Here is a 13,513-nt window from a genome sequence, read left to right on the forward strand (position 1 = left end):
GTACTGATGATGTCTTATGATACTTAAGACAAAATATTTACATATTATTAAAAGTTGATTATTGTGGCATACGTGTGAATTTATAGTTAAGAATACCCCACAAGTTTCTCTATATAAGAAATACTATTGATGCTGTTTACTTTACTTGGCAAAATAAACTGCTTCAGCAAATCTAGGATATTATGATGGGCAGTCCTATATTATCTGCTTCAGCTGATTAATTTATGGAGCACTTTGAGGACTGAATTTTAATACCATTTCTTCTTGACCTCCATATTTGGCCTACATTTTGTTGATGTCTTTATAATCTGATCCCGCTCTGAAACAGAACTAATTGTCGTCTGAGCAATTCAGGTATAGGCTTTTTATGTCCTATAAAATTTGCTATGCTAACTCCTTAAATGCTTGCAATAAATTCGCTATTGAATGTGAATCTAACAACAATTTTCCCTTTTTGGATACCCTAATACGTTTGTAACTCTGCAGGTAATATTGAATTTTCCCTTAACAGGAAGCCATCGTTCACAGACAGGTATATCTTATCACAATCATGCATATCAAGAATTTAAGCCTAGCGTGGCTTGTTCCAACCTTAGAAGTCATCGTTTAAGAGGACATCTTGGTTTTCTTTTTCCTAATGGCTTATACTTTAAGGCTTGTTTTGGTAATCTTTCTATTTTCATTCTTGTTCCATCCATTTATGTTTATAATTTTAAATTTTTTCTATTACTGATTCTTGGTTTAATTCTTTAATAATTTCTTCGTTTCTTTTGTGATCAAATAGAGTATACTTTGCAGTTTTTCTCATAAACTTCATTTCTGCTGTTATTAATCTGTCTTTTTTGTTTTATTGTCCAGATTTTGCTTCCATACAATAAGACTGGTAGGGCTAATGTATTGTCTACTTTTAGTCTGGTTTGTTTTTGAACTAGGTTTGGTTTAGATATAGAGTTAATTACACCTGTTATTTTTAAATATTTTGCAATATTTACTTTTATATCTTTTTCATTTTCATATGTGATCATACATCCTAGGTAGTTAAATGAATTGCAGGTATATCTAAGCAGCTTAATGTCATTATACCTCACAAAAGACATACTATTAAAGCCTTGTGCACTGAGCACGTACAATGTGTTCTTCTGACTCTCTGTTGTTAGAAGAATTGAATAAAACTCATTGTATCACTTAATGGATATAACGAATACACAAAATAATTATCATCCTTCTGCCAGACTGCAATCTCATGTTAAAAGATCTGCATACCACCTTTAAACTAGTCTAGAAGTTATCTTCTTTCTTCATCATCGTGCAGATCAAGGATTTAGGCCTAGCGTGGCCTGTTCCGGCCTTAGAAGTCATCGTTGAATCTTTTAAGAGGACGTCCTGGTTTTCTTTTTCCTAATGGCTTGTACTTTAAGGCTTGTTATGGTAATCTTTCTATTTTCATTCTTTGAACGTGTTCCATCCATTTATATTTTTAAATTTTTTTTATTACTGATTCTTGGTTTAATTCTTTCATAATTTCTTCGTTTCTTTTGTGATCAAATAGAGTATACTTTGCAGTTTTTCTCATAAACTTCATTTCTGTTGTTATTAATCTTTGTCTTTTTGTTTTATTGTCCAGATTTCGCTTCCATACAATAAGACTGGTAGGGCTAATGTATTGTCTACTTTTAGTCTGGTTTGTTTTTGAACTAGGTTTGGTTTAAATATAGAGTTAATTACACCTGTTATTTTTAAATATTTTGCAATTTTTAGGTTTATATCTTTTTCATTTTCATATGTGATCATACATCCTAGGTAGTTAAATGAATTCACCTGTTCTAAGATCTTGTTATCTATTACTATTTTAGTTCTTACTGGATCTTGTCCTTTAAAGGCCATTGTTTTTGATTTTTCTGTTGATTTTATCATACCATAATCTTTGGCTATCTCATTTAGATCTAAATTGGTTTCTGTAAGTTATCTTCAGAATTTGTAATTATTATTTGGTCGTCGGCAAAAAGGAGAGTTTTTAAGTTCACAGTAGGAGAAAGTTTAATACCTTGATCTTGGTGGAAATTTTTATTCCATTTTATTGTTATTTCATTTAGGTAAACATTAAAGAGAGTTACTGAGAGGGGGCATCCCTTATCTCTCTTGTATATGATAGCTCATGATTTAATCTTATTTGTATTTGATTTTTTTCATATATATACTTATGATAGCTTTTAGGATATTATTTGTTATTTGTCTTTCTTTTAATATGTTAAATAAAATGCTTCTTTTAACTTTGTCAAATGCCTTTTCAAAGTCAATAAATGCATTATGTGTTTCTAAATTGTATTCTCTTCTTTTCTCTATTATTAATTTTAGGCAAAAGGCTAGGTCTATACATGATCGTCCTTTTCTAAATCCATTCTGTACTTCTAAAATAAAGTTTTCGAATTTCATTAGTTTGCTATTTAATATTCTGCTATATATTTTGTAACAGGAATTTAGTATATTGATACCTCTATAGTTTTTAGGGTCATCACAATTACCTTTTTTAAAGATAGGAATCACAATTGCTTTTTTCCATTCTATTGGGGTGGGGGTTACCAGTTGTATAAATTTTATTTAAAAATAATAAGAGTCTTTCTTTGAATCTTGTTCCTGCATATTTATATAGTTCTGAACCTAGCTTATCTTCTCCAGGTGATTTTCCATTTCTTGTTTCTTTCAGGCTGATTTCTAATTCTTCTTTAATTATTTCCTTTTCATTAAATGTTTGCCAGTTGTCTTTTTTAAAATATTTATCTGTCCACAATTCTGTGTAGAAATTCTTCTAATTTCAATTCAGTGTTTAATTTTATGTTTTCTTTAGTATCTGCATTTAGGTGTTTCAAAATCTTATATACATTGGGGCTTATTTTATATAAATCATGTTCTAAATTAGAAACGAATTTGTTCCATGATTCTCTGTTTTCTGACTTCTCTTTTAGATATGGCTCTTATTCTTTCATATTCTATTTCATCTTCTAATCTTCTTTCTTACCACATATTAATGACAAATTATCACCTCTGTCCTTGCCTGGTGTTTATCAAATAAAATGTTCTGTTCGTGTCAACTTTGCTACTTTGAACAGACTGGCAATTCTGCTGAAATCAGAATCCAGGAACATCAAGGTTATATAAAATTTCTGGAATCAGAAGGTTTAAGCTTGCTTCTCATGACATCAACACTAAACACAGAGCTCACTGGAATAAAAAAAAAAAAAGATGTTGCGCTACAATTGGTTTAAATTTGATAGGCTATTTCTTGAATTGTGTAATCCATATATCACCACCCAAATCTTAATCAAATGGATTGTATGCCTATCTCTAAGTTTTGGAAAGTAATTATAATTAATTGTGTATTTTTTTAATTATAATTATACCTGTTTCTCTTGAACTTTAATAATGTTTCTTCCAACTTGCACAGCTGCAACCAAGATGAAGTATGCATATACTGTAAGGCGTGTTCTTGTATTCATATTTTATTTTAGATTTTTTAGCCAATTTTCCTGCTTTCTCCCTGAGCAATGCTCAAGTTACATTTAGCAAAATATATAGGAGTATTTAATAAATTGCAGTTTACATCTGTGAAACAGTCATTTAAAAAATAGTATTATGTCTACTATGTATTATTATTATTATTATTATTATTCCTGATACCTCCAAGGAGTCCGAAGACTCATCGCGGGAGGACACCTACAACTGTCTCTACACCTAACCTCTACTACGAATCATCTCCATCAACGCCATCTACCGCCCACCTCCAACACCACCACAACTAGTAACTTTTGTCTGTAAATTGCGTGTGTTCTGAAGGGCCGATTTGTATGTATGCGGGATGAAAAACCCGACTTTCCGGGAGAAAAAACCCTGCTACCTCCATATGAGATCGGCTAACTCACCTTCGATTGAAATGTCCTCATTAAACAGCTGGTAGAAATATGATAGAAGTTCAAAGGGAGAACTATGCTTGTGCCTTACTTCATTTACTTAATTGTTATCAACCTATTAAGTTCAATTAATATAACCAATGAAAAATTTCCTATGATTATAACTTAATAGTAGTAATGATTTCAAGTAACTGTGGGGCTATCAAGAAGAAACATACTTTACATCTTAAATGCAAAGGTTGGAAAGAGTATGAGAGTTAGGCCAAAGTGTGGCATGTTTGGTCTGGGTGAACATAACACCCAATACTTACTTCTAAAAACACTCATGATAGAATTATACTTGGATATCTAACATTGATAAGTCAAGGGACCAGATTGATTACATCCTGGCTCTCCACTGGTGGAAGATGAGCATCTCTGATGTGCATACTTGTCCTGGAGAAGATTGTGGTACAGACCATCAGCTAGTAAGAGCCAAAGTAAGACTAAGACTGAAAACTTCCAAGTCAGGCACATCCCACTAGACTGCATGTTAGAGTAATTCCTAGTAGATAGAAACATACTTTGATGATTTTTTGGAGACCAACGAGGAGAACTCACCAGAAATGCTTTGGGAAGGAATCAAGATGATAATACAGGATACAGCGAAGAAGTATCTTGACCCAATAAGAAGACCTAGAGACCCATGGATATCAGATTCAACATGGGAACTAATCAAAAGATAGCTGATGAACTGCAGCCAAGGAGAATAGAAGTTGTATTGCAGGATAGTGAAAAGAGTTCATTTGAGGCTATTTGGTGTGAGATTGAGACTAACGGAACAAAATGTACAGTTGGGTGCTGCTATAGACCAGATGATGGAATAGATGGAGGAGATAGTATGCATAAACAAATTGATGAAATGAGTGGAAGGAGGGTAATTATTATGGGGAATTTCAACTATGGTAACATTGATTGGAAGGAAGAGAGGACACGTGAGGAAGGAACTGGATTTTATTCAGTTACTAAGGGATAACTATCTGAGACAGCATGTGATGGAAAATACTAGGGGTTCGAGAGTGCTTGACCTAGTAATAGCATCTGAGAATTTGACTGTAATGAATATGACATGTTGCCACCTATTGGTGAGAGTGATAAGGTCTTGACCTGGGAGGTGGCTAAATATGTGAAATTTTCGATCAAGACAGGTCACATATGGAATTCCCATGCTGGCAAGTATGACAAGCTTAGGAGATTGCTTGGTTCAGTGCCATTGCATGTAAAACTGCAAGGGCTGGATGTTGATAGGGCATGAGAAGAGGTCAAGGAGCATTTGCAGGAGGTTATTGCTGACTGTATACCTAGAGTCCGAATAGTAAATCAAGTACGGGTTAAATGGATGAATAACACAATTAAACTTGAGTTGCAAAAAAAAGAAACAACTGTGGAAGGAATTTAAGGAGAAAGGTGACCTGCAGGCACGTGACTGATATAAACCGCAAGCAAGAAGGGTAACGAGTGTGGTAAGGAAAGCAAAAGCGGATTATGAAAGGAAATTAGCCATACAAGCTAAAGAGAATCCCAAACAGTTCTTTCAATGTGCTGCAAGTAAAAGAAAAATTGTACACGGCAGAATGATTTTAAGGAATGCCAATGGTAGGGAGGTCACTGAATCAGTCGATATAGTGGAATTACTGAGTGAGCACTTTGCAAGTGTATATCATCCAGGTGGTGACATTGAAAGAATGAAGGAACCATTAGTTTTTATATGGGAATTGTGGTGAATGAAGTGGAGGTGAATAGTCTGTTACAGAACCTTATTGTGAATACATCTGTGGGATTGGATGGTATACCAGCATGGGTCTTACATGAAGCGACTAAAGAATTGTCAGTGCCCTTGACCGTATTGTCAAGGGCACCGACAATTCTGATAATCTGAGTCTTGGATCTGGTTTAGTCCCAAAAGGGTGGAAAGAGGGGAAAATAGTTCCATTGCGTAAATGAGGATCCAAGACTTCTGTTGCAAATTACCGACCGATCAGCATATCAGGAGTCAAGGTCTTGGAGAAAGTAGTCAAGGGAAAGATACAGGAATGGATTGATGAAAATGAGATGCTGTATGAGGGACAGCATGGCTTTGTTTTAAAGGGTAGATCATGCCTCAGTAACTTGTTCAAGTTTTATAACACAGTGATGACTGAACTGGATAAGGGTAAAGGGTTTACAGTGATACTGCTGGACCTGGCTAAGGCCTTTGACAGGATACCACATGGAATTCTCATCTGTAAACTGCAACATATGGGAATGGATATAGGGTTAGTGAGATGGATAGGAGGGTGGTTGATGGAGAAATACCAAAGAGTAGTTTACTCAGGAGTAGAGTCCAAAAGACTGCCTGTGACTAGTGGTGTGCCGCAGGGTTCTGTTCTTGGACCACTGCTGTTTAACGATATAGGGAAGGATCTAAGAGGAACAGTTCATTTGTTCACTGATGATGCAAAGTTGGGTAGGGCAGTAGTGAATGCAGAAGATGTCAAAATTTTGCAGGATGATTTGGATAAATTGGAGGTCTGGGCTAAGGAGAATGGATTTTAATTTAATGTGGAAAAATGTAAGGTTATGTATTTTGGGATGAAAAGATTAGCAGCAGTATATCACATTGGTGGAACTGTGCTCCAGGAGATTGATGAAGCCAGGGACTTGGGAGTGTTGGTGGATAAGGAGTTGAAGTTTAGGGGGCACATTGCAAAAGTGGCTAAATTACCTCATTAAATCACTTGGATGCTGAAGAATACTTTGACGAGCAGAGATAAGCAAGTTACGAGCCTTGATAAGACCCCCCCATCTCGACTACTGTGCCCAGATCTGGTCACCTAGGTTTCTTCTTGATGGGGAGGAGGTTGAGAGGATCCAGAGGTGAGTGACCAAGATGATAGCAGGTCTGTGGAATGAATCTTATGAAAACAGGTTGAAGATTTGTGGTTTGCAGAAATTGGTTGATAGGCAGAAAAGGGGAGATATGATTGAGACATTCAAATTGCTGAAGGGGTTCTATAGTATTAATTCAGAGGATATTTTTGAGAACAAGGCTAGTGGTGGAAGGACTAGGGGACATCCATGGAACCTGGGCAAGAGTGTGGTTAGTAAGGGTGTTAGAGCTGGGTTTTTTACTTTTAGAGTGGTGAATGAGTGGAATAAGCTGTCACAGTCTGTTGTGGGTGCTATGACAGTGAATGAGTTCAAAGCAAAATATGATACATACTGTGTGAATGTCGAATATTTGTGATGGATATGATGTTTAGGGCCTCCCTCGATGAGTCTAAGGACTCCTTGTAGTCGCCCGTAATAATAATAATAATAAAAACAAGGCGGTTGGAAAAAAAAAGATTCAGGAACTGAAGAATACAAGAAATTACATAGAGAAGTACATAGATTTTTATATCACTACATAAGAAGGGAGATATGAAGGCTTGCAAGAACTATAGAACTGCTAGTTTAATATCTCATGCAAGCAAAATTTTATTGAAGATCTTACCTTTCTTAAAACCCTGCAGGTTTTAAAAAAGGTAAGGGTGCCAGAAAATCAGATCCTTTGCCTTAGACAGATCATACAAAAATATAAAGAATTTAGACTCCCTCTGGTAATGTGTTTCTTAGACTAAAGCTTTTGACTGTGTTCAGCATGTAACTGTGGGAAGCAATAAAAAGAATGGATTTTGCTGGACACACTATCAGGTTGATAGCCAACTTGTACAGGGAGCAAGAAGTCACGGTAATAACAGGTGTTGGATTGACACACTTGCTTCAACTTGGAAAAGGAGTTAGGCAAGGATGTTGACTTTTTCCTCACTTGTTTAGTATATATGTGGAGGACATTATGCATGAAGCATTGATGAGCTCATGACAGGAATGAGGATAGGAGGTAGATTGATCAGATTAACTGTTTGGCTTCGGGTTGGAAATGGAGTTAGGCAAGGATATTTACTTTCTCATTTGTTTAGTTTATATACTGAGGACATCATGTGTGAAGTGTTGGATGAGCTCGAGACAGAAATTAGGAAAGGTGTAAATTGATCAGTAATCTGAAGTATGTTGATGATACAATACTCCTTTGTAATGACATGGAAGAACTAGGACAAATTCTTGACAAAGTTAACTAGATCAGTAATAATAGAGGACTTCAATTCAATCCTAGCAAGACAAAGATTGTGGTTCCCAAAGGAAATACAAACAGGGAAGCTCTTGAAAAACAAGTAATGGAGGAAGTCTTCAAGTTTAAGTACCTGGGATCACATTAATAATGGATTTCATAGATTTGGAATTGCTAAAACAACAGTCAGAGACTTGTCTAAAATCTGGAAGGATGGATCTCCATGGAGACAAAACTGAGGATTTTGGATGCAGTTGTCTTTCCAACAGTGACTTATGGATGTGAGACTTCAAAGGCTTTGGAGATATCTAGTGCAACCACTTAAGATTCTCCAAACCTCTCCATAGCCTTCGTCCAGAGACGGGTGATGTATGTGAGTAGATCTCTTGGTGATCGGCAGTGGCGGAATCCATACTGGCTGTCATTTATTTGGTGAGTGTCTTCTAGATAGTGTAGGAGTTGGGAATTGATGATTTTTTCCATTACCTTCGACAGGACTGAGGTCAGCTGGATAGTTCAGTAATTGGATGGCAGTGACCTGTCACCCTTCTTGGGGATGTGCTGAATATAGGTCAATTTCCAGTTTGTGGGGTAGATTCCAGTGGAGTAGGAGAGTATAAATAGGTGACATAGGAAAGGGGTCAGTTCTGGAGCACAAACTTTCAGAACAATTGGGGGAATGCCATCGGGGCCAGGAGACTTTATTGTATCTAATTTGGAGAGTATTTTTCGGATCATCCTGGCTAAAGGATATGGGGGACATTGTATGTTGGGTGTCTGAAATGGTTGGGGGACATTTACCATTGTCTGTTATGCATGCATTTGAAGCAAAGTATGGGGCCAGAAGATTGGCTTTTTCTGTGGGTGATGATGCACTAGAGCCATTGGGGTGTGATAGGGGTGGGAATAGTGTAGGGCAGAAATTATGGTCAATTGCTTTGGCGAGAGACCAAAAGGCTTGGCTGCCATTTGGACAGGCTGCTAGTTTCCTGCTTTTTGCTCTTTCGAACTCTGTTTTGGAAGTGTTGATTGTTTTTTTTTTGCATTTATTACGGGCTTCGGTGTAAGCTTTGAAGGAGGATGGGGTTCTTGATTTCAGCCAGTTGTGGTTATGTCTGATGTTTCATCTCTACAGCCTTGGCACATCTTTTGGAGAACCAGGGTTTCTCTAGGGAATGGCAGTTCAGGGTGCTGTGTAGAATGTATGTATTCATACTGGTGAGGATTACTTTGGTATTAAGCTCGGTGCATATGTTTATATTGGAAGGCCAGAAGCAATAGTCCAACTATGGGAATGCGGCATAAAAGTTGTGGAGGCTGTCCCACTTGGCACTGTTATAGTGCCAAACTACTCTTGTGTGGGAGTGTCTGGGTAAACGTTGTTGCATGGGGGGGGGGAGATGAGCACTATGTTGTAGTCAGAATTGCCCAGGGGGCTCACTACTTTCATTGTATTTGGAGGGGTCATTGGTGAGGAAGAGATCTAGGTTGTTTGGGGAGTGGTTTGGGTTATCTGGTATTCTGGTTGGCATCTAGACTAGTGTAAGGTCGTTAGTGATGGCAAATGTTTCTGTATCTCTGCCTGCAAGATCTGCACAGCTGGAGGAGAAAAGCCAGCTAGTGTTGTGGATGTTAAAATCTCCTAGGAGAATGATTTCGCTGTTGGGAAAGTGGGATTGGAGAAAATCGATTTTTAGGGAGAGGAAATTAAAGAGCTGAAGGTGGTTGGTTGTGTTGGGTGAGCGATAGAGACCACAGATGAATTGGACTGAATGGGGAAGGGATATTTTCAACCAAAGGAGGTCAAATTTGGGTGATTCTAGTTTGGGTGTTCTCTGGCAAGGTATGTCAGAGCGGATGTATGCGCAGACACCACGCTTGGGATGAAAGTTGTTGAAGAGCGAGTAGTTTGGAAGGTTGAGTTAAGTGGTGTTGGAGGAGCGATAGAGACAGCCGATGAATTGGACTGAGTGGGGAAGGGATATTTTCAACCAAAAGAGGTCAAAGCTGGGTGATTCTAGGTTGGGTGTTCTCTGGCAAGGTATGTCAGAGCGAATGTATGCGCAGACACCACCCTTGGGACGAAAGTTGTTGAAGAGTGAGTAGTTTGGAAGGTTGAGATAAGTGGTGTTGCTGGGAGTGAGATTTGTGTTTCTGCCAGGAAGAGTAGGTGGGGTTTGGTAGACTGTAGGTGGTAGTTAACAATATTCAGGTTGGAGTTTAGGCCACGGATATTGGTGAAGTGGATGTGTAGGGTTTTGTATGTCGTATGTTGGACCGCATGGGTCTTGCACATTTCCTATGTGGTGCCTGTATGCTGATCTCCTTGGTGGCTGCTAGTGGCATCACTTGGTTTTTTTTTTTTTTTTTTTCGCAGTTTCTCTTGTCTGTAGTCGATGGGCCAGTTGTTGTCACCGTTTTGACGTTTTTCTTCGAGCTATCTTCGAAGATGGCGTCTTCGTTCCCTTTGTGCAAATGATAGGTCTGGTTGTGCACGTATGCGCGATTGGGGGCAGGTGTCTTTGAATTTGTTGTTTATCGCTATTATTATTTTTGATGAGGTTGTCAGCGTGTCGCAAGTCACTTTTACATACTATGCACAAGAAACACAGCCAAAAATACCATACAAACTTAATGAAACACAGTATATTCTTTCAGGCTTCCAGTTCAGCGATGCATCAGTACATTCCAAGTTTCGTGTGTGTGTGTGTGTGTGTGTGCGTGTGTGCGTGTGTGTGTGCGCGCGCGCGCGAATTTCTCAATCATAGATTTCGTAGCTTCTCAACAGAGCCAACAAACCAATAAATAATAACCAACTGGTGTCATCCTCAGATAAACTTACAAATAAGCTTCGAGGATGAAAGCTGAGAAATTACATCTCATCCAAGACAAAAAAAAAAAATTATGTATCATATGTAACCAAATGTACGTAAAGTACGTATCATATCACATGAAAACCAATGTATTCCAATTTATTGTAATGTAAAACCAATTTACATATAATACATACATTATATGTAAACAAATGTACGTAATATAATTATCATATGTAAACAAATGTAAGTAATGTTCTATCAGATGTAATCAAATGTATGTAATAACTGTAACAAATGTATGTAATGTAATAAAAAATAAATAAAATAAATGTAGTATTATTATGCAGATTATGTAACAAAACAGTCAGTAAGGTGTATAATAATAACGAAGATACTGATATTAAAAAAAATGTGTATGTGTAAATAGGCTATGATATTGATAAAATTAAAAAAAAATGTACATTTATATTTAAAAAAAATCACTGTACTCTACATTTGTACTGAACAGAAAATATAATAGTATACTTTATTATATATACGTAAATACTCTGTATGATGATAAATAAAATGTTATTACATTTAAAAAAATATATATATTATTATTTAAATAGCCGAATAAGAAACTCAAAGAGTTTCATGCCGAATATAGTAAAGATATAAAGTTCGGCGAGTCCAAGCGTAAGCAAATACCCGGATAGTGTTACAACTGCCCCTTTAGGGAGTGCAACACTGAGGCAACTCATGGTAAGGGTGGGGAAAGCTCTGATCACTATTCTTGATATTTCCTCATAATGTGAAACCCAGCTCCTAGGAGCTGTATTACTGTTCCACATTATGAGTGAGAGAAGGTCACTACCCAGACCGATTTCAACCTTTATTGAGGTCTCATCAGTGAGTAGGTGGACCTAGAAATATCAAGTTTGTAGCAAACAGAACTTACATATACCCTACTATGAGAATTGCCAAGAAGGTGTCCTAATAAATTATTAATTATATGAAGAGTAATACAGCTCCTAGGAGCTGGGTTTCACATTATGGGGAAAAATCAAGAATAGTGATCAGAGCTTGCACCACCCTTACTATGAGTTGCCTCAGTGTTGTACTCCCTAAAGGGTCAGTTGTAACACTATCCAGGTATTTGCTTACGCTTGGACTTGCCGAACTTTATATATTTACTATATTCGGCATGAAACTCTGAGTTTCTTATTCGGCTATGAAACAATATGGGATGTAATATCTCTTAACTTAAATAAGTTTGTCGCCGAATTGAAGCCTTTGGCTCTTCATATAATAATAATTATTATTATTATTATTAAGAGCCTGTGTAGCTCAAGGGATGTGGCGTTTGCATACCACGGCGCTTGGCCGCACGAAGGAAGACTTGGTTTCGAGTCTAGTCGCCGACTAGAGGAAATTTTTTCTAAGCCTTTTTTCGACCGGTTCCCGAGTTAGTCGATCTCTGGCACGGGCAAGCGGGTTTTTTCTGCCGGAAACTCGGGTTTTTCGTCCCAGAAACTCAAGAAAATCGACCGTAGAACCCACATTATTTCAGACATTAAAAATATATTGTGTTAGGGTTAGGGACCACGAGATGGCGGCACATTTGAGCCGTCTCTGTTCACTATGTACCGCTTAATTAGTGATAGCCTTGGGCCATCTATCTCTGATTGGTACCAGTGGAGATTGAACTGCCCACTCAGTCTCCAAAGGAATAAAAAAAAAAAAAAGGCGTTAGCTGATATTATTATTATTATTATTATTATTATACGAAAGAAAATGCAAAAGACTTAAGCAACTGATCGGCAGCAAAATTGGAATTCAAATTGCAACCACAGATATCACCTATATCAACCGTGGTCCACAAAAAAATAAAGAGAGACCGCCACCAATCATCGCTCGTTTTACCAACAGAAATCTGAGAGACTCCATTCTTACAGCAAGCAAGAAAACAAGGCCGACAACAACGATCCTAACTAATAAGAAACTCCCAACACCAATCTATATAACGGAACACTTGGTTCCATATTTCAAAAATTTTCTATACCAAGCAAGGAAGACAAAAACAGAGAAAAACTAGAAGTTCCTGTGGACAAAGAATTCCCAGATATTTTTGAGAAGGAATGAAAACACTCGAGTATACATAATTACAAGTGAATCCGACTTACACAGCCTACCAATATAAAACACTAACTTTTCACATCCTTAAGAATAAGATTAGAACTCGTTTAAAAACTATATAATGGAGATCTCAAACATAGGCGAACATATCCAGTCAGACAACATAAACTTCAAGGTCTTTGAAGAAATGGTCAGACAACATTTCCACCAACTTCACTATCATACACACAAACAAGAAGTATAAAAAAAACACTGGCTTACATTGATAACACAGCTCAATTATACCATGATAAACACAGATGCGCTAATACTGACCGAAGTTGCAATAAACGACACAGAAATTTACGCATACAAAATAAATAATTATCAAACCTACAAGTTATGTAGACCAAACAAAAGAGGAGGTGGCATTGTGGCAGTTATCAAAGAAAAATACAATGTGACAGAAAAACAAACTTACTTCGAACATGCGGAAACACTAATTTTGGAAATCACAAATAGCCGCAATAGTATCAAATATACAATATACAGACCTCCCAGATAAT

The sequence above is a fragment of the Typopeltis vanoorti genome, chromosome 3 (genome assembly GCF_054136105.1).
Source record: "Typopeltis vanoorti isolate ZY-2024b chromosome 3, IOZ_Tvanoo_1.0, whole genome shotgun sequence".
Lineage (NCBI taxonomy): Eukaryota > Metazoa > Arthropoda > Arachnida > Uropygi > Thelyphonidae > Typopeltis > Typopeltis vanoorti.